This window comes from Elephantulus edwardii, unplaced genomic scaffold (assembly GCF_000299155.1).
Source record: "Elephantulus edwardii isolate Elephantulus edwardi_28Jun2011 unplaced genomic scaffold, EleEdw1.0 scaffold00002, whole genome shotgun sequence".
NCBI lineage: Eukaryota > Metazoa > Chordata > Mammalia > Macroscelidea > Macroscelididae > Elephantulus > Elephantulus edwardii.
The window spans coordinates 35,687,823-35,714,121 of NW_006399752.1; the positions used below are offsets into that span (position 1 = coordinate 35,687,823).

The 26,299-nt window shown below is 47.5% G+C and overlaps 1 protein-coding gene across 1 annotated transcript in view; it reads left to right on the forward strand.

Annotated features, from left to right (window-relative positions):
- The first annotated feature begins 12,727 nt into the window (after positions 1–12,727).
- PPP2R5C (protein phosphatase 2, regulatory subunit B', gamma) overlaps positions 12,728–26,299 on the forward strand; it is a 172,894-nt gene continuing 159,322 nt past the window's right edge. Inside the window, exon 1 of the mRNA XM_006879074.1 lies at positions 12,728–12,803. The gene's annotated coding sequence lies outside the window, so the exon portion shown is untranslated. The remainder of the gene's footprint in view (positions 12,804–26,299) is intronic.

A 26,299-nucleotide genomic window follows, 5' to 3' on the forward strand; every position in this document is an offset into this window, starting at 1 on the left:
GGAATGCAGAGTAGTATCATCAGCAGTAGAACTACCATGTTACAGGCGAGCATTTCCACTGCTGCGTATAGCCGTGAAGTTTGACAGCAGAAGCACACAGACTTGTACACCAGTGTTCGTTGCAGCACTTTTCACAGTGGTCAGAAGGTGCAGACAGCCCGAACGGCTGGTGGCAGGTGAGTGCATAAGCAAAGTGTGGTCCGTGCGTGCGTACAGGGGACACTCTGCCGCACCCAGTCCTGACTCACAGCAGTCAAGTGTCCGAGGCTGTAACTCTTTAAGGAGCACACTGCTGCTGCAGCCAAACACTCAGCCCGCTGGGCCGCCAGGAGCCCTGCCTGCTCACCTGTGAAATGACGATCCTGTGGTGAGGGAGCTCATGGTAGTCCACGGCGTGTTGCACTGCTAACCAGAAGGCCACTCATTTCCAGGGGTTCGAATCCACTAGCAGCTCCACAGGAGAAAGAGTCTGCTCATATTATGATTTCTAGTCTCAGAAACCTCTTGGAGGGTCCCTGAGTGGGAATTGACCCAAGTGGTGCTTTGAGCAGTGCTGGCTGGGGGACCCCAGGACTCGGACGTGAAGAGTGCACGCACGTATGTGCTCGTTGCTTCTAAGCATCTCCTCCTGAGTCACTGGCCTCACAAGGGCCGGGGCTACATTCATATCAGTGAAATGAGGGCACAGGACATGTCCGTGGAGTGAACTGGCCGTGTATTGGGGTGGAAGTGGAGGTGGAGAGTGCTGGGTCGGGGTGGTAGGTGGTGGTGAAGCTGGAAATGGAGTTCAGACAGTGGGAGGTGTTAGAGGTGATGGGGAGGTAGTGGTAAAGATGGTGTTGTTAGAGCAGGAGGGGTGGAGGTGGGGGTGATGGTGGTAGAGGTAGAGTTAGAGGAAGAGGAGGTGGAGGGGAGGTGGTAGTGGAGGTGGAGGTGGTGGGTGGTAGAGGTGGGGAGGTGGTGGTAAAGATGGTGGTGTTAGAGGTGGTGGAGGTGGTGGGTAGATGGTGGTGGAGGCGGTTGTGATGGGTAGGTGGTGGTACGGATGGTGGTGGTGGGTTCGTGGTAGAGGTGGTAGTGGAGGGTTGGTGGTATTACAGGTAGAGGTGCTGATGGTTTAGTTGCTGTCCAGGTGACTGACTCAGTGGCCCTGCGTGTGCAGGATTGAGCTGTGCCCCCGGGGGCTTTTGAGAATGCTGTGACCTGTTGGAAGTGTGCCCTGTATTGAGAGCGCTTCAGGCGGGTTCCTGACTGGTAGGGCAGTGTTCTCGGGGTGAGGCATCTGCAGTGTGGGAGAGGCGCTGCATTATCTCTGCTCCTTCTCCAGGCGCTGCTTTCCCACTCGGCTTCTTGACCTTCACCCTCTCTTCATGCTCCTCAAGCCTTACCCTTCCTGCCCCTCCCTGAGGGGGATTCTTAGGTGACCTCATGTTTTAAACACACACATATACACGAGAAGCCACCAGGTACGCTACCACAGTTTAAGCCCCTGGTCTGTCAACCCCATCCCTCTCCCATTCAGACCCCAGCCACGTCTCTCAGCCATGTCTCCCTCTCCATGTCTCTCCCGTCCCATCTTCGAAGCAGCCTCTTGCCCCCGTACTTGAACCGTCTCCTCTTATAGCAGGCGCGTCCCTCAGGTGGTTGATGCTTGGTCTTCTCGCCTTTGTCCCCTCTCTTTCTGCTCCTGTCACGTCCTATCGCTCTGCCAGGCCACTTGCTCAGGACTGTGACTCCAGGTTCCAAGCACGTCCAGGAGACCTATTTTCTCATTGGCCCTTTGACAGAGACTGGAGGTTAGCTCCAGGGGCAGCACATCCCCAGTGGTCTTCCGCCACCTGGTTCCTCAGCCCCCCAGTTCCCCTGGCAGCTGTCTGCTGCTCTTCCCCCACCAGGGGGTATGACTCATCCCTGGGTTCCATCACTGTCATGCCTGCCACCTCCAGATCTAGGAATCCAGCAGCCATCGTCCAACAACAGTGATGTCCCGAGTGTCCGCTGCGACTCAAGCAGGTGCTGCTCTGGGCTCCAGAGGCCACTGTCTCAGGGCAGGGCTGTTGCTGTTGTGATGTGCCGTTGCGCAACCCTGTGTGCAATGGCTCTGCACCTTGCCTTATCACACTAAGCCAGCTTCACTGTCTCTAACACACCTGACCCCATTGCCACAGTCACTGTGTCAGTTATCCATCCAGGTTCTTCCTCCCCTGCACTGTCCCTCCTCCCAAGCGCAGGACCGCAATAAACAAGTAGTCAAATGAGAAAGCACATTTCAGCTTTTGTGACTGTAGCAAAGGCACTAAAATAGAACTCTTTCTGGAAGACATGGAGGGGTGAGGCCGTCTTGAATGTGCTGGGACCTGGAGGCTCACACTGGACATGCTTACGGAGGAAGGCGTGAAAGGGTGATACCATCTCGTATGTGCTGGGACCTGGAGGGTCTCACACTGGACATGCTTATGGAAGAAGTTGCTTCTCCCCCGTCTTTCTTTCCTGCCTCAGCACTGTGTCCCACTGTCCTCCCCACTGCTGTAGCCTGAAGATGGGCATTCTCCATGATTACCGGCCTCTCTGCCCCCTCACCCCACTTGGCGAGCTGTCCTGCACAGTCTTATGGCCATCGTGCTTAGGACTGTCCAGTTACCTGGTTGAAACAAAAACAACACAAACTCAGAACACAAACCACTTGCCGTTGAGTCACCTCTGACTCACGGTGACCCAGTGAGTGTGGGATAACTGTGCTCCATAGGATTTTATTTCAGAGATGACTGTGTTATTGTTGGGGAGAATTTACACAGCAGAGTACACCAGCTCAGCCATTTCTACATGTCCAGGTCAGTGACAGGGACACGCTTTTTGTATTGTGCACCATTTCCACCCTTTCCCCCTGAGCTCTTCTTCCCTCGTTCCCTTCTCCTGAAGGCTCTCTCTACTCTTTTATTACTGTCAGATTGGGTCCTGGGGAGGTAGAGCACAATACTCAAGGCAGACACTTTTTATTAAGTGGAATAATTGACTGGCTGGACTTTATGGAGAAGAATGTGGCACCAGTATTGAAGGAAGACTCGTCAACAACCTGCATTGCATAGATGACACAACTTTGATTATTGAAAGTGAGGAGGACCTGAAGTTCTCGCTGCAGATGATCAAGGACTGCAGCTTTCTGTATGATTACATTTCAACATCTGGAAAATGAACGTCCTCACCCCTGGACCAATAGGCAACGTCATGATGGATAGGGAAAGATAGAAATTGTCGATGACTTCATCTTCCTTGGATCCACAGTCAACAACCCTGGTAACCAACAAACAGGAAATCCAAAGACATGTTGTATTGAGGAAGTCGGCCATCAGAGACCTCACCAGAGTCTGAAGAGCAAGGATGTCAGCTTAAAGACACGGGTGCACCAGTCCAAGCCACGACCTTTTCAGTTACTTGCTGTGCATCTGAGAATTGGACTGTGAATAAGGACCGCAACAGAAGAAACTGATGCCTTTGAGTTGTGGTGCTGGAGAAGAGCACTAACTACCCCGTGGAGAATGAACAAATCTGTCTTGCAGAGAGCGCTGCCAGGATGCTCCTTCAGGGGAAGGACGGTGACACTTTGTCTCACATATTCTGGGCATGTTGTCAGGAGAGGCCAGTTCTTGGGGAAGGACATTGTGCTTGGAAAAATGTAGAGGATCGGCAGAGGAAGGGAAGACGCTCCGTGAGATGGATTGACACCGTGACTGTGATAACGGGCTCTAGAGAGCCGAGGGCGTGGAGCAGGCAAGGGCGGGCTTCAGACCTGACGTTCTTGGGGTCGCTCTGAGGTACACTCAAATCGATGGCACCCGGCAACAGTGGTGACTGAGGATATTTCTGATTGAAGATTTAAAGGCGGTCTCAGGGCAGCGGCTTTGGAGGTTCATGGGCTTTGTGGCTACAGGAAGTCTGACACCCCTGGGATTTGGAATTCTGTTTGGTACTTTACTCCTTTTCAGCAGGCGTCTTCTGTGGCTCTTTGACCAGCACGTTTAGTAGTAGTGGCCAGATACTACCCAGCACCTGTGGTTTCCTGTCACCAGTGTCTGGAGTTCAGGGGCCCCATAACATTCTCAGTGGATGCTGTTTTTAGAAGTAGGTTGCCAGGCCTTTCTTCCAAAGTGTCTCCAAGCTTTCGGCCTTCAGTGGATCGTGTTAACTATCGTGTCACCTGGGGACGCCCATCTTTGTCTTGACTCCCAGAAAAGCCGCCTTGGAGGTCAGTCTGCATTCATCCTCACAGCTGCAGCCCCCCGCCCCCCAGGTCTAGGTCATCCTTTGGAAAGGATGCACTGTTCATGTTACTGCCACATGTAATCTTTGCCTGGCTTCCTTTTTCCCCTGAGGTTGCCCAGAATGCTTAACACAGACCAGCCAGCCCTGCCCTCCACTCTGGTGGGTGTCCATGCTTCTTAGGCCCTCCCAGGGCTCTCACTCCGCTCCTGAACTGTTCTGTTGTTCCCTCAGCACTCAGCATGGCCTACCCACGAACCACTTCCCGGTGCACACATGTATGTGTGTACACACACGTGCACACGCACACACCTCCCGCCCCCCTGTGGATCTCACTGCTGATCCGGAGAGGCCATGCCTGCCCTCAGAGTTCTCAGTGGTATCACATGTTCCCTGTACACACGTACATCACACACGTGCACACATGCACACACACCCCCTCCTCCTGCAGGTCTCACTGCTGATCCGGAGAGGCCGTGCCTGCCCTCAGAGTTCTCAGTGGTATCACATATTCCCTGTACACACGTACATCACACACATACACACCTCCTCCTGCAGGTCTCACCACTAATCCAGAGAAGCCATGCCTGCCCCTCAGAGAGGTTTCAGTGGCATGACTTGTTCCTTGCACAAACATGTACGTCACACACAGTCACACACCTCTTCTCCTGCAGATCTCTCACTGCTGATCCGGAGAGGCCATGCCTGCCCCTCGGAGAGGTCTCCTGGCACCACTTGTGCACAGTGTTCCCTCCACAGAACTGGGTGGGGTGGTGTCGGGTGCACAAGCTCTGCCAGCCCTGACAGTCCTCACAGGGTGACAGCTCCAGTGTCACGGTCACACAGGCAGGTGTGAAGTCACACGTGGCCGGGTTATGGCAGGAAGGAAGCCGTGGGCTGTGAGGCCTGTGGCGGTGAGAGCTGATGGGGAGAGTTCAGTAATGGTGTCATGTGAGAAGTGAGACCCACCCAGGATCTGAACAGAGTGGCCATCGGGTACAGGCCAGACAGCAAGGCTCAGCTGTAGCGTAGCAGGCTGGGCCTGCGTGCATGGGGTTCCTCAGAGGCACCTGGAAACCAGAGTCCTCGGTCCTCTGCAGACCTGCTGGGAAGGCAGAGAGTACTTGATCTGTGAACCTGGAAATCACCTCTTTAGCTTGGGATTGGATCCTGGGTTGGCCTGATACTATGGGACAGTGGGGCCAGCGTTGACCTCTGTTAGTGTGGGCGATGGGACCATAGTGACACATGGGACATCATCTTTGCTGACATCGGTTAGGATGGGCTGATGGACCAGCACTGGACTGTGTTAAAACTTGGGGTGATAGCACCTTTGCTGAGCTCTGTTAAGGTGTGGTGGTGGACCAGCAGTGGCCTGTGTTAAATGGGACGACAACACCTTTGCTGAGCTCTGTTAGGATGGGGTGATAGATCAGCACTAGCCTGTGTTAACATGGGGCGACAGCACTTTGACTGGCCTCTGATAGAGGGGGTGAAGGGCCAGCTCTGGCCTGTGTTAACATGGGGCAATGGCACTTTTTCTGGACCGACATTGAGCTGTGTTAGCCTGAGTGTAGGGCCCAGCACTGACAAATGTTACCTTGGGTTGATGGGACAATTAGTGACATGTGTTAGCATAGGACCATGGGACCAGCATTGGCATGTGGTAGGATGGGGTGACAGGAAGGTCACTGCAGGGCTAACGTGGGGTGATGGGCACAGCACTGATCTGTGGCAGTGTGGGAGAAGGGTCAGTAGTGACCTGGGCTGCAAGTCAGAAGGACCAGCGCTCTTCTTTACAAATTTCTTCTGCGCTCTGAGGAGGATGGATGCTTGAGGCACCACAGAAATGAGAGGAGAGGCCATGGTTTGGAGGCAGCAGGTCCGAGGAGAGATACTTGCTCAGACACATGCAGCTTTTCCTCAGCCCATTTCCCAGTGGGCTCTGAAAGTCTGTGGGTTTGATTCTCTTTTAAGAGTTAGCCTGAGCATTGAGTGGTGCTCCCAGGAGCCCTGTTACCGAAGATGAACACTTCACAGTCCAGTCGGGGTAGACACAGCGGCCCAGCTGGTTTTGTTCATCTGTAGACTCTCTTGTTTATCAAGGTCATTCTGTAGCACTGGATTGAATTTCTAGAAAAATCAAGAGGCTACATTTGAATCTACTGGAACACACTGTATGGAACAAGGTTTTAAACAGCTACAGTTGCTAGGAGTCGGCTTGTGATAGTAGAAGACAGGCGAGGCTTTCAGGGGATAGCTGGAGAGAGCGGAAAAAAAGACTCTGAACTTGGGGAATTCCACAGGCGAAGTGAGTTAAGGAGGGCAGGCTTTCGTGGTCAGATGACAAGAGTGACAGATGTCAGAGCCCAAATACAAGAAAGCACATTTTGAGGACGAAGCAGGAGACTTGGAGGAAGGAGGACCTGGGACTGCGACCCCTGCACCCCCACCCACCCAGCCTCTGCATTCAGGGTGGTCTCAATCCCACTTGCAGGCCTTCTGATGGGCTTTATTAACACGCTTAACGCAGGACTGTAAGGTGATGGGTGGCACCAGAGAGCAACACCCTCCTTAGAAGAGTTATCCAGGTGAAATCAAAAGGACGCCGTGTGCCCACAGATAAAGATCAGAAGGCAGGGAAGGGGAGGCACAGAGGATGAGTGAAAACAGAAAACACATGGATGAAGTGGGAAGAGTACTGTTCCCTGAGAAGGCTGTACTCAAGGTGAAACAAAATGTGTGTGAATTATTAGATGAAAAATAGTTTTCCCTATAAGCTTTCATAAAACAATTTTAAAATAAGTTACAAGTTAGGTTTATGTAGAAATGAAATACCTAAAGCAATGATGACTTCAGTAAAAGTTTGAGTTGGGGTGAGAGCCGATTAGACCAGGGCTTGCAGGGTAGCGACCCTCCTGTGCCAGAGCAGGACTGTGCTTCCAGGACAGAGCCCAGTCACCCTTGTTGAGAGCCTGTGGGAGGATGCTGGCTGCTCCAGGGCAGGCGTGGGGGCTGGGGCATCGGCCCCACAGAGGACCTGGACCTAGCGCTGACCACTGCAGCTGTCAGTGTCACGCTGGATCCAGGTGCTGTGGTCACATGTCTGCTGGGGGCCTGGGGCACTGTTTGCCTCCAAGGGGTCCTTTGGTAACTCATCCCTTGGACTTGGATGGGTGATGGGGACACTCCACTCCTGCTGCGTGGACCCTGGGACAGCCATCACGTCTGCGTGAGCACTCCAGACGACAGCACCATACCCCCACACACTCCATCTGCCCACGGTGGGTGGGACAGCCATCACTGCTGCATGCACCCAGTGGACAGATGTTCTAGATAACGCCAAGGGCAGAGATGGTTTGAAAGGGAGAGCGTCTTGAGGCTTCAGGGGAAAATTCCCCTGGGAGGTGACCAGTCCTGCAATCCCAAAACACATGGTTCAGATACAACACCAGCTTCTTGGCAGGAGAAGGATGGGCAGTCTCCTCCCACGCAATATAGAGCCTCTGAGAGCCGGCGGGTCAGCTGGGAGTCCGTTCCAGATCAACAGCATACAGAAACAACAAGGTGACCAGGGAGACACTCCCTCGCTCGAGGAACCAACCACATAGAGTCAAAAGAGCAGCTTTACCAACAGCTGGAAACAGGAGTGGCATCCACTTCCTCAACAGCACGCCTCTGGAAACTGTGAACTTTGAGAAACGGCGATGGTTGTGGAAGGGCTTCAGGCCTTTTGTTCCTGGGGTCGCTATGAGTTGCGCTCAACTCGACGGCAATCAACAACAATAACAACAAAGCCCCAAAGGCAGAAAGGTTAGGATAGGAGGAGTGATGGAAATGAGAGTCATAGGGAGGAAGTGGGAAAAGAGGGTGGTTACATTGTAGGTTGTTTACATTGCAGGTATTGTAATTAAAGTCTGTTGTCAGAAGCAAAATATGTATGATGATTGAATGAAACACCATTATATTTGGTAAACTTTAACACAAATTATAGTTTTTTAGAAGAAGAGAAAAGAATGCTTTCATTTTTTTTATGACTGCAAAATGAAACTGACAAAATATTTGCCATTTCGACCTTTGTTTGTAAGGTGCAACTCAGTAATACTTTAATCAGTCTCCATGTTGTGCAGCCATCGTCACTGTCCGTGGCCACGGTCTCGTCACAGACACCTGGTCTCCCTTTCGCAGTAACCGCCCATTCCTCCCTCTCTCGCATGCTGTAACCACACTGAAGCTTTGCCCTCTGTACACTTGCATGTTTTAGATATTTCACCTAGGCTGACTCATATGGTATTTGTCCTTTTGTTGACTTTACTCAGCATGTTTTCAAGGTTCATCCAGGCTGTAGCATTATCAGGACTCGTTTATGTTATGGTTAGTTGCTGTCAAGTACAACTCCTCGCAACTCTATGAAGAGTAGAACTGAACCCTGCCCTATCCTGTGCCATCCTCAGCGTCTCCGACACACGTGAGCCCATTGCTTCTGCCACCATGTCTGTCTGTCTTGTTGTGGGGCTTCCTTTCTTACCTTGACCCTCAACCTTTACAAGCATGATGTCCCCCTCCAAGGACGGGCCCCTCCAAATAATGAGCCTTAAGAATGTGAGATGGAATCTCACCATCCTTGCCTCCAGGGAGCATTCTGATTTTACTTTCTCCAGAACAGACCTATCTGTTCTCTTGGCAGTCCATGATATATTCACTACTCTTCTTTAACACCACAACTCAAAGGCATTGATTCTTCTTCTGTCATCCTTAGTCATTATCTAATTTCCAAATGCATAGCAAGCAATCAAGAAGACCACAGCTTAGATCAGGCACATCTTCATCTTCAAACTGACTTTATTATTCTTCAGTACTCTGGAGAAATCCTTGACAGTAGACTTCCCCAATGTGATACATCTTTTGATTTCTTGACAGCTGGTACCATGGGTGTTGTTTGTGGATCCAAGTAAAATGAAATTGTTGACAACTTCAGTCATTTCTCCCATCTATCATGATGTTGCCTCTTGGTCCAATGGGGAGGATTTTTATTTTCTTTCTTTCCCCTTTGATGTGATGTGATCCGTATTGAAGTCAGCCATCTTTGATTTTCTACAACAAATGCTTCATGTCCTCCTCACTTTTCACTAGCAAGTTTGTGTCATCATCCAGGCTCTTGATGAGTCTTCCTCCAACCCTGATGTCACATTCTTCTTCATAAAGTCCAGCTTCTCAAGTTATTTGTTCAGCATACAAATTGAATAGGTAGGGAGAGAGGATACAGCTCTGAAATACACCTTTCCTGATTTTAGAGCCGGCAGTGCTCCCTTGCTCTGTCCGCATGAAAGCTGAGTCTTGTCTGGGTGTAGATGTCACATGAGCACAAGCCCATGTTCTGAGATTTCCCATTTATCCTCATAACTAAGTGGCATTTCATTGTATGCGTGTGGCGTGATCCTTGTGAGAGCTGGAGCCGCACTGGACCCCAGGTTTTTCCAGGTCTCAGAAGTTTTCTGCTGTTGACAGCCTGCAGTCAGCACTTTTCTGTAGCTCATTTTAGTGGAGAACCTTTGCATTTTCCTTCTCTGGTGGTTTTCTGTGTTCCGAAGGACTCGGCTGTCAGTGTTTTACTGGGCCTGGTCCTGTTTGTGTTCCTCTGTCTGTAGACACTGACGTTGCCTGCACCTTTGGGCTGTCGTGAACAGTGCTGTCACGAGCAGTGGTGAACAAGAACGTGTTTGTGTCCTTGCTTTCAGTTCTTCAAGGTAAACACTCAGTTGTGGAATTTCTGCATTTTGTATTTAACTTTTGGAGGAACCCCCGAGCTCCTCTCCATCATGGCGGCACCATGTGACAGTCTTACCAACAGTGGGAAGGGGTCCCAGTTTCTCTATATTCTATCCATGTCTTTTCCATGTTCCTAAAGCAGCCAGGCTTGTGAGGGTGAGAGAGCTCTGGTGACCTAGTGGAAGGATCTGTACCGCCAAACTGAAGGCACACAGTTTGAATCCAGCAGCTGCTACATGGGGAGAAAGATAGGCTATCTCCTCCCATGTGATTTGTTGCCTCTGAAAACCTGCTGTAGGGTCAGCTGTGAGTCACTTGTGACCCAACAGTGCACAACAAGTGAGGGTGAAATGATATCTCAAGGTGGTTTGGATTTGTATTTGCCTGGTGACTCATGACATTCAACACCTTTTTCATGCTTGAGGCCATTTATGTATCTTCTTTAGGGGACTGTCTGTTCACATCCTTTGCCTGTTTTGTTGTTTTTTTAAAAAAAATTTAGATTGTGTATGTGTATCTTTTTATTGTTAAGTTATGGGAGATCTTTATGTATTCTGGTAGCCTAGTGGTGAGGCACTGCACTGCCAACCCAAAGACATGTGGTTCAAACCCACCAGCTGCTCCATGAGAAAAAGATGGGCAGCCTCCTCCCAGGCACTTTACTGCTTTTCATGACCCTCTGGAAGGTCAGCTATGAGTCAATTCCAACTAGACAGGACATAACAATAATAACCTTATAGTTCTCCAAATTTTTTCCCAGTCTGGAAGTTCTTTATTTTGTTGATAACATTCTTTAATATACAGAAGTTTTTCCTTTTGATGAATTCTACTTTATGTATTTTGCCTTCTGTTTTGCCTGTCTTCGTGTCATATCTGAGACTCCGCTGTGAAAAATTAGCATTAGCGCATATGTTTGTCTAAAGAGTTTTTGGATTTTCTTTTTTCACACTTAGGCTTTAGTTCTGTTTCATATAGTGTGAGGTAGGGATCCTGCATCATTACTTTGAAAGTAGAGATCCCTGGTCTCTACTGCATTTATTAGAGACTGTTCAGAGGGAAAGTGCTTTGATACAGTGTTTATTTGGTTTAGAGGCTGAATGGTCAGTGCACAGGGAAAACCTGTCATCTTTGAGGTATTCAGCTCTATTTCATCGCTCATGGCAGCTAGATGAAATATTACAAGTCTGTTGTTGTTGTTGTTGTGTACCATTGAGTCAGAACTTACCAACAGCTGACCGTTCAGCAGACTTTCAGAGGCAGTAAATCGCATGGGAGGAGATTGCCCATCCTGCTCCCATGAACCAGCTGGTGGATTTGAACTGTGTGCCCTTGGGATTGCAGTTTCTTACCACTAGGCAACCAGAGCTCAGACTTAGTGTCATACAATTCTGGAGATAGAAGTCTAAAATTGTCTTCCATGGGTCAAAACCAAGTGGCCATCAGGGCCACTGTCCCTCTTGGGGGAGAATCCTGGCCTGGCTCTTTCTGATTTTGCGACACCCCCTGCGTTCTCAGCTCCTGTACCTTCCAGCTGCAGAAGCAGAAGTGTAGCATCTTCCCAGCTTTCCTGCAGCTGCCTTCTCGTTGTCACCACTGCCTAGCCTGCCGTGGCCTCCCTGTTGCAAGCACCCTTGTGATTATATTGATTCACTAGGAATACTCTCCCATCTCAAGCACCTTACATGCATCACAGCTGCCGAGTGAGGTGGCGCATTCACAGGTCCCAAGGATTAGGAGGTGGTCATCACCAGGGAACATTATTCAGCCTTCTGGTTATTGCTGGAGCAGCCTTTACTTGCATAGGCCCGTCATGTGAAGGAGTAGAGAACTGAGCCCTGTGAGGCTTTTGCAGTGGTTATCTGTATGCTGTAACCCTTGTGTTGTATATCTAGAAAACAAAGTTCGAAGGAAAGTAGAAAACACTGCATCTATGTCTCTGTCCAAATCTAGCATTACTGGGGAGAGAAGATGTGAACCCCAAACTACAGCACCTATATGAAGTGGATTTTTTCACAGTGGCATGCAGGAGACTGTCAAAGAGATGTTAGGTGCCCTCAGGCCAGCGCCCACCCATGGTGACCCAGCTCCAGCCCCACAGTCTCTGCTGTGTACAACAACCCTTTGTTGTGGTCACTCTGTCTGTCCACCTTGTTGAGGGTCTTCCTCACTTTCCCTGACCCTGCACCTTTCCCAGTATGATGTCCTTCTCCAAAGACTGTGCCCTCCTGACAACATGCTTGAAGTGTGTGAGGTGAGGTCTCACCTCCTTGCTCTCCTCACGCTGTCTGACCACACTTTCCAGGACAGGCTTGGTGACTGGTTTGCCGGTCCCTAGGGTATCCTGCACCTGCCACAGTTCAGAAGCAGCAGTTCTTTATCCATTCTTCAGTTTTTTATAAGCATACAAAACAGTAGAAAGTGTCATGGCTCGGGTCAGGTACACCTTAGTCTTTAAAGTATCATCTTTGCTCTTTAACGTTTGAAAGAGGCTTGACTGCTGATTTATCCAAGGTCATAATTTTGTTTGATCCCAGAGTAAAATGAGTATATGTTTGGTTTGGGGAAGGGTTTTTCTTATTCCTGCCTTTGAATTGTTTTTATTTGGAAACAGATTGCCAGCAAGAAAAGCAGCACTGCTGCTGTCCTAGCTGCTGTGGCGGTTAGTAAAATAAAAGCGCCACCCCCACAGCCCGCAGTGAAGAAGGAGAAGCGGCAGAGCGCCACGCGGTTCACCTCCAACAGCAATCGAGAGCTGCAGAAACTGCCATCTTTAAAAGGTAATTCTTCCTTGTCTCTCAGAGGTTACATGCTGGCTGGCTGCTGGGGCGACGGGGAGAATAGATAATGTTTTGATCGTTTGCCAGCACTGCTTCTGTGTTTTCTGCGTTAATATTCTGTATGGCATGTTTCGTGGCTTTTTAAAATTGTGTTTATTTAGACTGAATACCTTTCATTTACTTCCTTCTAAATCCCAGAGATGTTTAGTATAAAAAAATCTGCTAGTGTATTATAGATAGGACACACTTTTTAAAAAACAAAAGGGAAGTTTCAGAGTCCTTTCATATTAGTGGTGATTGAAGCTGGTTCTTTTTTGGTGTGTGTTTTTTTTTAATAATTCTATCTGTCCCAGAGCTCTAGTAATTTCACAAAGACGTGGCCACTGGTGGTGTAGTTGAAGAGGTAGCAGTGGAGTCTTGTTGGCTCTCTGATGCCGGAAGCCTCTCCCAGGACGTGGCTGTTCCCGAGGCAGCTCCCTGGAGATCTGTCAGGAAGAGAGCTCTGACCATGGCCTGGCAGGGTGTGTGGGTGCTCAGGGACACACACACCTGGCCCGCTGTGCTGTGCAGCTGCTGCGTGCTCTGTCACTGGTCCACCGTTGGTGGCAGCCCTGTGTCAGACAAGTCGCTAGGCATCTCCTTGCCAGCATGCTGTCTCTCTGTGTCTGAGTCACATTTTGCTTTTCTTCACAGGGTTTCAGGCTTTTGCATGATGCTGTGGCACAGTTACAGTGTAAACAGGGAGCTCTGGTGGCCTAGAGGGGGGAAAGTCGCACTGCCAACACAAAGGCAGTTGGTTCAACTCTACCAGCTAGCTGCTCTGTGGGAAGAGGGTGGGTGATCTCCTGTGTGATTTACAGTCTCTGAAAATCCACTGGAGGGTCAGCTATGGGTGGGTTTAACCCGATGACAGTGAGTGATGAGGAGTAATGATAAAGCAACATGACTGCTGTGCTTTGAAAAAGCAGAGAATCCATTTGACTCGCTTGACTGAGGTACTCGCTCTGTTGTGGTGATCCAGAATGAAACACGTGCTGTCTCTACAGTGTGCACACCTAAAACTGTGTCACAATTACAAAATGGGCAAAAGACATGGAAAGGATTTTCACAGAAGATACTCAGATGGCCAACAGACACATGAAGAAATGCTCAGAATCACTGGTAGTAAGAGATGCAAATCAAAACCACAATGAGATCCATTTCACCACAGTAGCAGTGGCAAAAGTTTAACAGGAAAGCAAGCAATAAATGCTGGAGAGGATGTGGTGAGATAGGAGCTCTTATACACTGTTGGATAGATTGTAAAATGGTACAACCACTCTGGGTGGCAGTTTGGCGCTCCCTCAGAAAGCTGAACATAGAAATTCTGTATGACCCAGCTATTCCACTGCTTAGAATATACCCTGAGAAAATAAGAACTGAGACACAGACGGGCACTTTTACAGGAATGTCCATAGCAGCATTATTCACCATTGCAAGAACATGGAAACAGAGCAGATGTCCAACCACAATCAAATGGATTGAGAAATTATGGTACATTCACAGTGGAATACTATGCAGTATGTAGGAGCAGTGATTTTGTAAATCACTACCTAACTTGGGAGGGACTGGAGAGCATTATGCCGAGGGAACTACTCAGTCCTATAAGGACAGATACTGTATAAGACTGTTATTGTGGAATGTGTATGAGGATCCAAGAGAAGGAGGGTTGGAGCAGAGCGGTGAGGATAGGTGGAGAGGGTCAGAGGGTCATACAATTTGAGGGGTGGAGCGATGGGTAAAGGAAATGGGAAAGATCTTGTGTGAAAAACAGTGTATATTTACTGGTTGTTGTAGTTGGTGATTGCCTTCTAGTCATGCATGGCTCATAGCGACCCTGTGAACAAAAGGCCTGAAGCCCCTCTACAACTATTGACATTTATCAAAGTTCACAGAGTTCCTGGGAGAAAGTTGCTTAGGAAGTGGATGCCGCTTCTGCTTCCAAACCTGTCGTAGAATGTTATTGGTTGAGTCGCCTGCAATGCATAATGACCCTATAGCAGTTCTGAAACCTTCCCTGTCCTAAGCCAGTCTCACTAATTCTGACACACCAAACCCCAACACCCCAGTCACTGTATCAATCCATCTCATCTGGGGTCTCCCTCTCCTGCGCTGTCCATCCATCCTTCCAAGCATGATGTCCTCCTCCGAGGACCGATCTGTCTTGGCCACGTGCCCAAAGTAAACGAGACAGAGCTTCAAAATCCCAGCCTCCAAGGAGAGACTTGTTTACTGGTACCAGTACAAAATTAAAATTCTATTTTTAAAAAAGAAAATTGTGTCAGAGAAAATAGGGTATGAACCCCAAAGTAAAATGTGACCCTGTAAAGCCTGTGTACTTATTAGCAAAGTCTGCAGTTGTTGTCATTGTGAGCTATCAAGTCAGAGCGTTCTCGTAGCTGACCCCCAGTAGTTTTCAGAGGCAGCATCTTGTGGGAGGAGACTGCTCTTCCTTCTCCCCTGGAGCGTCTGGCTGATTCGATCCGTGTCCCTTTGGGATGGATGGCCTCACAATATAGGACTAGTACATATAATAAAGAAAAGGGTGGGTATTTTTCATACCTTAAATGAAAATAACTTCTCTTTTATGATGACTCATGATTGATTATAAACTCCTGAGAGCAGGAAGTCTGCAGTCCTTGCAGCTGGGCCCTGCTGTTTGGTGTATCCTGTGATACTCACGTGCAGGAGGGAGGGCAGGTGGGTGGGTGATGGTGGGGAGGGGGCAGAGTGATGGGGCTTTGGAGAGAGCTTTGCTCCTGGCTTGCTGAATGTCCAGTCTCCTCTGTCGGTTTTATAGTGCTTGCGTCTGCCTTGGATATTGTTTAGCTTTGTGATAGGCTGTATGCATACGATGTCATTTCTCATGAGTGTTCCCCTCTCCAAGTAGTCCATCCACTCGTTCAAAGAATACTGACCGAGCTCCTCCTAAATGAGGCCCTGTTCTGGGTACTGGCCACACAGCAGTGAACAGAACCAAGCCCCCACCCTCCTGGAACTCACACCCTGGCCGCCAGGGACACCCAGTAACAGGATGAATGAATAAATGCCCGTGGCTCCTCCTTCCTGCACTCGCAGGAGCCTGAGTCAGTCATGTGACATCTGGGGAAAGAGACTTGGCATAGTCATCCTTGAGCCCTGTCCCTGGTGCCCTGATGCAGCTAGACCCTGACACTGGCCTGGCACCTCCATGGAAGGTGTGGGTGTCATCCCCTTCGTGCACATGGTAGAGCAAGCACGCTTCCTGCCCCGGGCTCCACCACCTGCCTGCCTTTCTCTCCTTCAGGGAGTCCTGCACACACACCTCCTCCAGGCTGTCTTTTTTGGTGTGGCTCTCAGCCTCCCCTTCTCTCCTCCCCCTCTTGTGATGTCCAGTGAGACTGACATGTGGCAGATTCTTCCTGACTCACACATGTTCGCTCTTCTCCAGAAGCATGAGTTAGACATAATGTAGTCCACAGCCAGGAACACTGGGGCGGCCAAGCGTGGAGATGTTCTTTCTACATATCAGACCCTGTTCAGACCCTGGCCGTGCCAGAGGCCAGAGTCTGCTCCCCACAGCACTTACCCACTGGTCAAGCAAGCGCTGACCCTCATGAGTCATGTCAGATAATTCTTTCTCAGCCATTCTAAAATGTTAGTGTTTCTGTGCGTGTGTTAGGGAGCCCGATGGGTGCAATGTGTAACTTGTCAAAATGCTAGTCAAAAAGTTGGTGGTTCAAATCCACCAGTCACTCTGAGGAGGAAGCTGGATAGTTTCTCCTGTAATAACTGCTAGGTTGATAGCCTTTCTGGGGCTGGCCTGTCCTGCATTACTGGGATAAGCATCACTTTTACTGTGTACAATGTGCTGGATTCAGCTTACTCCATATCCTTAATGTCTCTGCTTCCATATTTACTCCATGAAGCTGGTCTGTGGTTTTCTTTCTTTGATAATTACTAGATTTCATCTCAGATAAGGTAGACCCCAGCCTTGAGGAGCTTCTGTTCCTACACTGGCTCAAGCTGGTAATGTTGAAGAACTCTTCTTTTTAAGTTTTCATTATTATTGCCTTTTATTACTGGTATCTTTATAAACCATATCATTGAAGGAGTAAATGAATGCCTCCGATTGATGACGGCAGCAGTGCGGTAGAACACCGTGTGCGGTGTGTGTCCTCATAAGATGAGCAGGAAAACTATGAGTTGCAGGTAACTCTACGGCACAAAGCAGCAATAACAACAATTTTTGCTAGGTTTCTAAACATTTTCTAATTTTGCTTACAAATTTCATATACATTCTGTTTCACACTATCCTTCATTCACATTGTGCTTTATACACTTATTCCCACCCATTATCTTTTATAAAAGTAACCATCATTGAACAATAACAATGACGACAACCAAGAGAGAGCTATGTTGGCCTAGTGGAAGGAAGCTGTGCTACCAAGCCGAAGGTGGGTGATTGTCATCTGTGGCCCTCGGCCAGGTTCAAATAGTCTTCCTGTCAAACATTCTTCTAGGTGGTATAGCACTGGTCTGTGCGGTGCTGTACAGAGGTAACTCATGGTTGCTGTGATGCTGAAGCCTGTGACAGTGATGTGCCAATCGTGGTAATGGGTACCCATGGTGGACAGTGTTGGCTGGAGCTTCCCGACTAAATCAAGCCTGGAAGCAGGAGCAACATCCACTTCCATAATGGCTTGCCTCTGGAAACTCTATGTACGAACAGTGCTCAGGCTGTTCGTTTATAGGGTCTACGACTCAACGGCATTAAACAACAACAACAACCATCATTGAACTACGCCCACCATTGGCCTGTCTTTCCAGATCCCTGCCAATCTTTCCCATCCCCTTACTCACTCCTCCCTCCACCCACCCAGTTGTGGGCCCCTGTCTTTCCCCCTCTGCCCATTGTCAGCCCTCTGTTCCCACCCTCCCCACCTTAGATCCTCACACACATTTTACTAGTTTTCTATTTCTACAAAGATGGTCATATACTGTATTTGTCCTTATGAGACTGGGTTGGTTCACTCAGCATAATGCTCTTCTGTCCCTGCCAGGTTGTAATAATTTTCAAAATCGTTGCTCCTGAGTGCTGCATAGTATTTCTTCATGTGAATAGACCACAGTGTCTCAATCCATTTGATCGTGGTTGGACATTTGGGCTCTTTCCATGTGAACAATGCTGCTGTGAACATTGGTAACAAATCTCTGTTTGTGTCTCAGTTCTAATTTCGTTGGGGTATATTCCTAGCAGTGGAAGAACTGGGTCATATGGTATTTCAATGTTCAGCTTTCTGAGGAAATGCCAAACTGTTTTCCAGAGTGGTTGTGCCATTTTACAGTCCCACCAACAGGGTGTGTGCCGTCCTGCCTCTCCGCGTCCTCTCCATTGTTTATTGCTTGCTGTCCTGTTAAACTTTGCCACTGCCACGTGGTGAAATGGATCTCATGGTGGTTTTGATTCGCATCTCTCTTATTGCCAGTGATTTTGGGCATTTCTTCATGTGTCTTTTGGCCATCTGAATGTCTTCCTCTGTAGAAAGCCATGGCTCTGGCCCATTTTATAACTGGGTCATCTGTCTTTTTCTTCTGGAGGCCCTGTAGGATTCTCTAAACTTTTGATATAATGCAAATTATCTGAGAAACTGAACTCTATGAAGAGGAGTGTGGAATCGGAATTGGAGGGAGACTCATCAATAACCTGCATTATGCAAATGACACAACCTTGCTTGTTGAAAGTGAGGCAGACTTGAAGCACTTGTTGCAGGAGATCAAGGAATGCAGCCTTCAGTATGAATTGAATCTCTATGTCAAGAAAACAAAATTCTTAGGACTGGACCAATAGGCATCATCATGATAGATGGAGAGGAGCTTGAAACTGTCAAGAGCTTTATCTTGCCTGATCCACAGTTATCACCGTTGGTGTCAGCAGGCAGGAAATAAGGAGACACATTGCACTGTGAAAATCTGCAGTTAGGGACCTCTCCACGTTACTGAAAAGTAATGATATTAGTTTGAGGATTAGGGTGCATCTGATTCAGGCCACAGTCTTTCCAATCACTTGCTATGCATCTGAGAACTGGACAATGAGTAGGGATAACAAAAGAAGAATTGATGCCTTTGAGCAGTGGTGTTGGAGAAAAGCACTGAATATCCCATGGACTGCCAAGAAAACAAACAGATATGTCTTGGAGAGGGGGCAGCCGAAGTGCTCTTTGGAGGCAAGAATGATGAGGCTTCACCTCATTTATTTTGGGCATGTTGCTAGGAGATGCTGTTCTTGGAAAAGGACATGATGCTGGGAAGGGTGGAGGATCGGCGAAGTAGAAGAAGGCCCTCAACCAGATGGACTGACATGGTGACTGGCGCAGTGTGTTCTTGTGTGGGAACTGTGAGGCGGCACAGGACAGAACAGGGGTCAGACCTTTTGTTCATGGGGTTGCTGTGAATCATACTTGATTCTGTAGCACCTAACAACAATAACGTGTGTACAGCCGTCCCTATGGGCCAGTTTTAGAGCAGTTCTCTCTTGGCAGGAAGGTTCCTCATACCTGTTTGCAGTTAACCTCAGCTTCTATTCTGGACTCCAGTCTCCAGTGATCTACAAGCTGACTTCTGATTCACAGATACTGTGTTCTTTGTAAATCTTAAATTTGTGGCAACACTGTATCCAGCTATTGGTATTCTCACTTTGTGTATCTGTGCCACATTTTTAAAAAATTATTTTATTCTGGTTTATTTATAAAGTTCATATACATTGTTTTTCACACCATATCTTTCCCCTTTCCTTTACCCACCCGTCCCTCCATCCATCAAATTGTGCCACCCTATCAGTTAAGCCCCCTCCCCCTTGAATCTCATACTCCTTTTACAGTAATGGTCTTACACAGTATTTGTCTGAGTTCCTTCACTTCACATAATGCTCCCCAGTCCCTCCCCTGTTAGGTAATACCACATTCTGATACTTCCCACATGTTTCAAACTTCTTCATAATGCACACTCAACATAAAGAAAACAAAACTCACAACTGGGCCAGTAAGCAAGATTAGGTTAAATGGAGAAAAGATTGACATTTCAGTCATTTCCTTTCCCTTGGATCGGCATCAGTGCCAGTGGAAGCAGAAGACAGGAAGTGAAATGATAAGCTACGCTGAGTGAATCAGCTGCCGAGGACCTCTTCAAAGAGGTACCGATCGGGGGTGTCACTGTGAAGACTAAGGAGTGTCTGATCCATGACAGGGTATTTTCAGTTGCTTCACACACATGATAATAAATAAGGGAGAGTGAAGAACTGGAAATGCTTTTGGATTGTGATGTTGTTAAAGAATATTAACCTTTGAGTTACAAAAGAGATTAACGAATGAGTCAAAATAGAGGTACAGGAGGGAGATGCCAACCTGCATGAAAACCGCCCAGGAGCAGCAGTTCAAAGAGACAAGGATCTTTCAAGTCAGCCAAGAGAGGAAGGATTCCTGGAGGCTAGCACCCTGAATTCAGACCTCCAGCCTCTGAAATGATGAGAAACTTCTGCTTGTTAAGACCAAAAGAGGGGAAAAAAAAGAATAAAGAATATTGAGTATACCACGGCCTGCCAGAAGAACACACAACTCTGTCTTGGGAAAACTGTGGTCAGAGTGCTGCCTCGAAGAAAGCATGGTGAGGTTTGCGCTTCCTAGAGTCCATTATAGTGTGAACATAACTTAGATGCACTTGGAAACCTACACATTCACTCTCTGCAGATACTTTACTGCGGTGGTTGGGAGCAGAGCCCTCCATGTCTCCAAGGTGTGCCTGGACTACTGTAGCATTGCTTTTTCTGGGTGTTCACATAAATGAAATGTGTAGACGTAGATGGGTCTTCACAGTATCACGTCCTTTCTGCCGGCCTGTTCTGCTTTGGTCTCGTGCCTCTCATGCAGACACGTTATAGCTGTGTCAGTAGGTTGTTTCCTCTTAATGCTGACCAGTACTGTGTAACATGGATGCATGTTACATGTTACATGGACAGCACATCACTCTGTAACATGGATAATACCCCATCATCCATCCACCTTTGGGTTGTTCTCCTCGCCGGTTTGTGAACTTTTGCCCGTTTGCAGTTGTTGATAACTGAATAATGCTGCTGTGAACATTTGTATACAGGTCTTTGTGCAGACATAGGTTTTTATTTCTTCTGGATAGATACTTAGGAGTGGAGTGGCTGATTCTGGGGTAAGTTTATGTTTAACTTTTTAAAAAAATTGCCCAACTGTTTCAACAGTGACTGGACATTTTGAATTTCCACCAACAGTGTGTGAAGTTCTGGTTTCTCCCACTGTGGTTTTCATTTTCATTTCTCTAATCATGGTCAACTAAACATGTCCCATCACATGTTATTAGCCATCTAAGTCTTTTTTGATGAAATACCTATTTATACATTCTGCCTGCTTGGTTGATTATCTTCTTGTCACTGAGTTGTAACTTCTTTGTATATCCTGAACAAGTCTTTTATCAAAGTATGTAATTCTTTTAGTGTATTTTATACTGATTTATTTACAAAGTTCGAATACATTGTTTTTCACAAAAGATTCTTGCCATTTCTTCACAAAGTATGTAATTTTTAATATTTTCTCTCAGTCTTTATCTGTTTGTGCTCTTAATCGGCTCTTAAAACACAGGACATTTACATTTTCATAAGGTTCAGTTTATCGAGTTTTCTTCCCCGGATCTTCCATTTGGTGTGGTAGCTAAGAACTCTCTGCCTAACACAATCTCATGGGCGTTTTTTTCACTGTGTTTGCTTTTAAGTTTGTACAGTTTTCATTCTTGCATTTGTTTCTGTGACCCATGTTGAGGTAGGTTCTGTGTGGCGTGAGGTGGCAGGAGTGGTGGTGGTTCGGCCCCGACCCCTTGTGAGCCCAGGTGCCTCAGAACCAGGGTCTGCGCAGCCCGCGCCATCGCACAGGCTCTGCGAGGTGTCTGTCCGTCACTGAAGGTCGCCCTCTTCCTCACTGTCCTCTGCCTCACCAGGCTTGGTCTCTCCCGGCTCCGGCCCCTCCTGCCAGGGGTCCTGCCAAGGTCCAGAATGTGATGGGAGACGTTGCTGCTGTTGTGGTTGTTTGTTGTTGTGTGCCATCAGGTAGGTTTCGACTCGCAGCAGGGCTACAGCACGAGGCAGGAGTCTGAATGCTGCTCTAAATGTGAAGATCTGCTTGTGCCATTTGTTAAAGCCGCTTCCATCTCTCCTTTGAATTGTCTTGGCACTTCTGTCAAAAGTCAGCTGGCCATAAATACAGTGTTTCCTTGATGGACTTCCTGCTCTCTTCCTAAGGAACCTGGATCCTGCAGGTGGTCTGTGACCCATCTAACCAGAGGTTGGCCATTCAAACCCCCCAGTGAGGTGAACTTCTTCTGTAAAGATTACAGCCAAGACAGTGCTGTGGAGCAGGCCTCCTGGTAATACAGGGGCTGCCACGAGGCGGGGGACAGTGAATACACAGATCATGATAGCAGCCATATCCCACTGGTCCCTCACCCCTACCTTGTGCTGGAAGCACCCGGTCTCACCATGGTGTCTCCTGATTGTCTTAACTCACATTTCCGTGGGGAGATCAGTTATGATTGCAGACGTTTACTGGCCCATTTTTATCCTTTTCTCTTTTCTTTTATTGTAAAATGAGTGAATGTTTATAAATCACACTTTTTTTTCATTCTGTCATTCATACACTGTGTTTTCTTGCATTACAGTTGTGAATCTAATTAATGAAGTATAGTATCAGACTGTCCTCCTACTATGCATTGCCTTGCCTTTCCCCAGCTTAGCAAAGGTCTGTTATCCATTTATCCATTTTCACTCTCCTCTCCTTCCTGCCTGTCTTAGGGAACCACCAAGAATGATGCTATCTGTGTGTAATCCCCTCCTTGGCTTTTCAGAATAGTGATCTAGTACAGTAGTTGCTCTTTTGTGACTGACATAAGCATCATTTTCTCCAAATTAATCCTTGATAGGCAGTACTTTGAATTCTATGTTGTTGAATGGATTTCAGCTCAACGTCATGAAGATAAATATCCTCACTACTGGGCCAATAAGCAACATCTTGATAGATGGAGAAAAGATTGAAATTGTCAAGCAATTTATCTTACTTGGATCTACAATCAACACCCTTGGTGCGAGCGGTCAGGAAATCGGGAGACACATGGCACTGGGCAATTGGACTGGTCAGGAACCACTCTAATTTATTGAGGAACGGTGATGTCAGTTTGAAGGCTAAGGTACCTGATTTAGGCCATGTTCTTTTCAGTCACTGGCTATGCGTCTGAGAGCTGGAAAATGAATTAGGATGACAGAAGAATTGATGGCTTTGAGTTGTGGTGTTGGAAGAAAGCACTGAATATCCTGTGGACAGCCAAAAGAGTAAACAAATATGTCTTGGGAAAAGTGCAGCCAAGAGTGCCCTTTGAAGGCAAAGATGGCAAACCTTCATCTCAGATATTTTAAGTATATTACTAGGAGAGGCTATTCCTTGGAAAAAGGATATTGTGCTTGGAAAAGTCGGTGAAAAAGAGGAAGACCTTCAACAAGATGAGTTGACACAGTGACTGCAGATTGGGCTCCAGTATGTCAGAGATGATGAGGATGAGACAGGACGGGACCTGTTTTTTGTAGGGTTGCTGTGAGTCCTGCTGGCTCTTAACAGCAACAGCATTGTTGCAAACATTTGCATTGTGAGTGCACCATAGTTTCTTTTTACATTCATCCTTATATGAACTCTTGGATTCTTTTTATTCCTTGTTGTTATGTATATATAGTGCTGATACAATGCTACCATAAACATAGGTGTTTACAGCATACAGCAGTTCACGGAGCAGATCTCATTTCTTTAGTATATATACCTAGGAGTAAGATTGCTGGTTCAAGTTGTCTTTCTGTTCCCAACTTTCCAAAGAAGCACCAGACTGCTTCTCACAGTGTTTGCACCATTTTACATTCTGACATGTAGTGCACAATCATTCTGTTCCTTTCAACGTTACCCCCCCCCCCAGCCGCCACAGTATTTGTTGTGAGCTGCCTTGTTGAGTTGTGCTACTGTTGCTCCAGATTATTGGCTCCACAGTCAACAGTCTTGGCACCAGCAGCCAGGAAATTAAAAGGCGCATTGCCATGGGAAAGTCTGCTGTTAGGGACCTCTCCAAAGTACTGAAGAGCAATGGTGTCTCTCTGGAGACTAAGGTGTGTCTGATGCAGGACATGGTCTTCACAATCACTTGTTATGCATCAGAGAGTTGGACAATGACCAAGGAGGACAGAAGGAGAATTGATGCCTTTGAGCTGGGGTGCTGGAGAAGAGTATTGAGAGTACCATGGACTGCTAGGAAAACAAACAGATTTGTCCTGGAAAGGGTTAATCCAGGTGGCTCCTTGGAGGCAAGGATTCTGAGGCTCTGTCTAACATTCGTTGGACATGTTGTGAGGAGAGACCGGTCCTTGGAGAGGGACATCATGCTTGGGAGGGTGGAGGGTCAGCGCAGGAGAGGAAGGCCCTCTATGAGGTGGATTGATTCAGTGACTGGGATAATTGGGATGGGAGTGTCAGAGACAGTGCGATTGGCACAGGACAGAGCGGAGTTTAGGGCTGTTGTACATAGGGTCGCTATGAGTCGCAAGCGACTCAACGGCACATAACAACAACAACAACAACAACAATGATGCCAGTTTGAGGACTAAGGTGCATCTCATTCAGGCCATGGTCTTTCTGATCACTTGCTTGCATCTGAAAGCTGGACAATGAATAGGGATGACAGAAGAATTGATGCCTTTGAGCTGTGGTGTTAGAGAAGAGCACTGAAGATCCTGTGGACTTCCAAAAGAACAAATAAGTATATCTTGAAGAGTGTGCAGTGAGAGTGCTCCTTGGAGGCAAGGATAATGAGGCTCACCTCACATACTTCAGGTATGTTGCTGGGAGGGCCTCCACCTTGGAGAGGGACGTGATACTTGGAAGGGTAGAGTTACGGCGAGGAAGAGGAAGACTCTCAACCAGGTGGATTGACACACTGACTGCTGCAGTGGGCTCTAGAGTATCAGGAAGCATGAAGATGGCGCAGGATAGGTCAGGGTTCAGATCTGCTATTCATAGGGTCTCTATGAGTCGTACTTGACTCAGCGACACCTAACAACAACAACAGCTATTGTGAGGGTGACGTGGTGTCTTAGTGCTGTTTTGATTGCTCTTGAGCATGTTTTCATCTGTTTGTTGATCATCTGAACATCTTCTTGGATGAAGTGTCTTTCCATGTCTTCTGCCAGCTTTGTGATTTGTTGTTTGTTTTTTTCTTGTTGAGGTGAGTTTTCTCTACATTTTAGACATCAGTTGCTTGTCGGTATGTCATTGCTGAGCATTTTTCCCAGCCTGGAGCTTCTGTTTTCTCTCTTATGGAGAAGTCTTTGGGTTAACGTGACAACTCCCTACACACTTCAAGAAGTGTGTATAGGAAGGGATTGCTCGTCTTTCTCCTGTGGAGTAGCTGGTAGATCTGAACCATGTACTTTTGAGTTAGCAGTGCTGCTCCTTACCCACTAGGCCACTGGAGCTCCCTTGATTAAATGCCATTGATTGTTGTTGTTATATGCCATCTAGTCAATTATGACTCATAGCAACCCTGTGCACAATAGCTCTGAACCCTGCTCTATCCTGAGCCAGTCCCCCTGACTCTGAAACACCTACCTCATTACCCCAGGTATTGTGTCAATCCAGCTCATCTGGGTTTTTCTTTTCCTGTGTTGTCCCTCCACCCTTCCAAGCATGATGACCTTCTCCAAAAACTGGTCCTTCCTGGCTACATGCCCAAAGTATGTGAGACAGAGTCTCAAAGTTCTTGCTGCCAAGGAGAAGCTGCTTGTTTTCACCGTCTCCAGGACATCCTCTCCTGTTAGTTCTCTTGGCAGTATGGTATGTTCAGTACTACTCTCCAGCACCACAACTGAAAAATAACAGTTCTTGTTCTGTCATCCATGGTCGTCCAGCTGTCTAATGCATAGCAAGTAATTGTGAAGACTATGACTTGGATTAGACTGTGACTTGAATTTAGTGCACCTTAGTCTCTAGACTGACATTGTTGCTCTTCAGCACTCTGGAAATGTCCCTGCCAGTAGATTTTCCTAATGCAATTCGTCTTTTGATTTCCTTACTGCTGGTGCCAAGAGTGTTGATTATGGAACCGAGCAAGCTGAAATTGTTAGCAATCTCAATCTCTTCTCCATCTATCATGATGCTGCCAATTGGTGCAGTGGTAAGAACCTCTATTTTTTTCTTGGAAAATTTTTATAGTTTTAAATTTTACTCCTGGGCCCTTGATCTATCTACATCATTAGGGTTTTTTTTTTTTGTTTTGTTTTTAAAATATGATGTGAGGTAGGGTTCTTACTTCAGCATGCTGAAGACAGATATGCAGTTTTGTGTAGTTTGTTAAAGGGGCTGTATTTTCCCCATCTC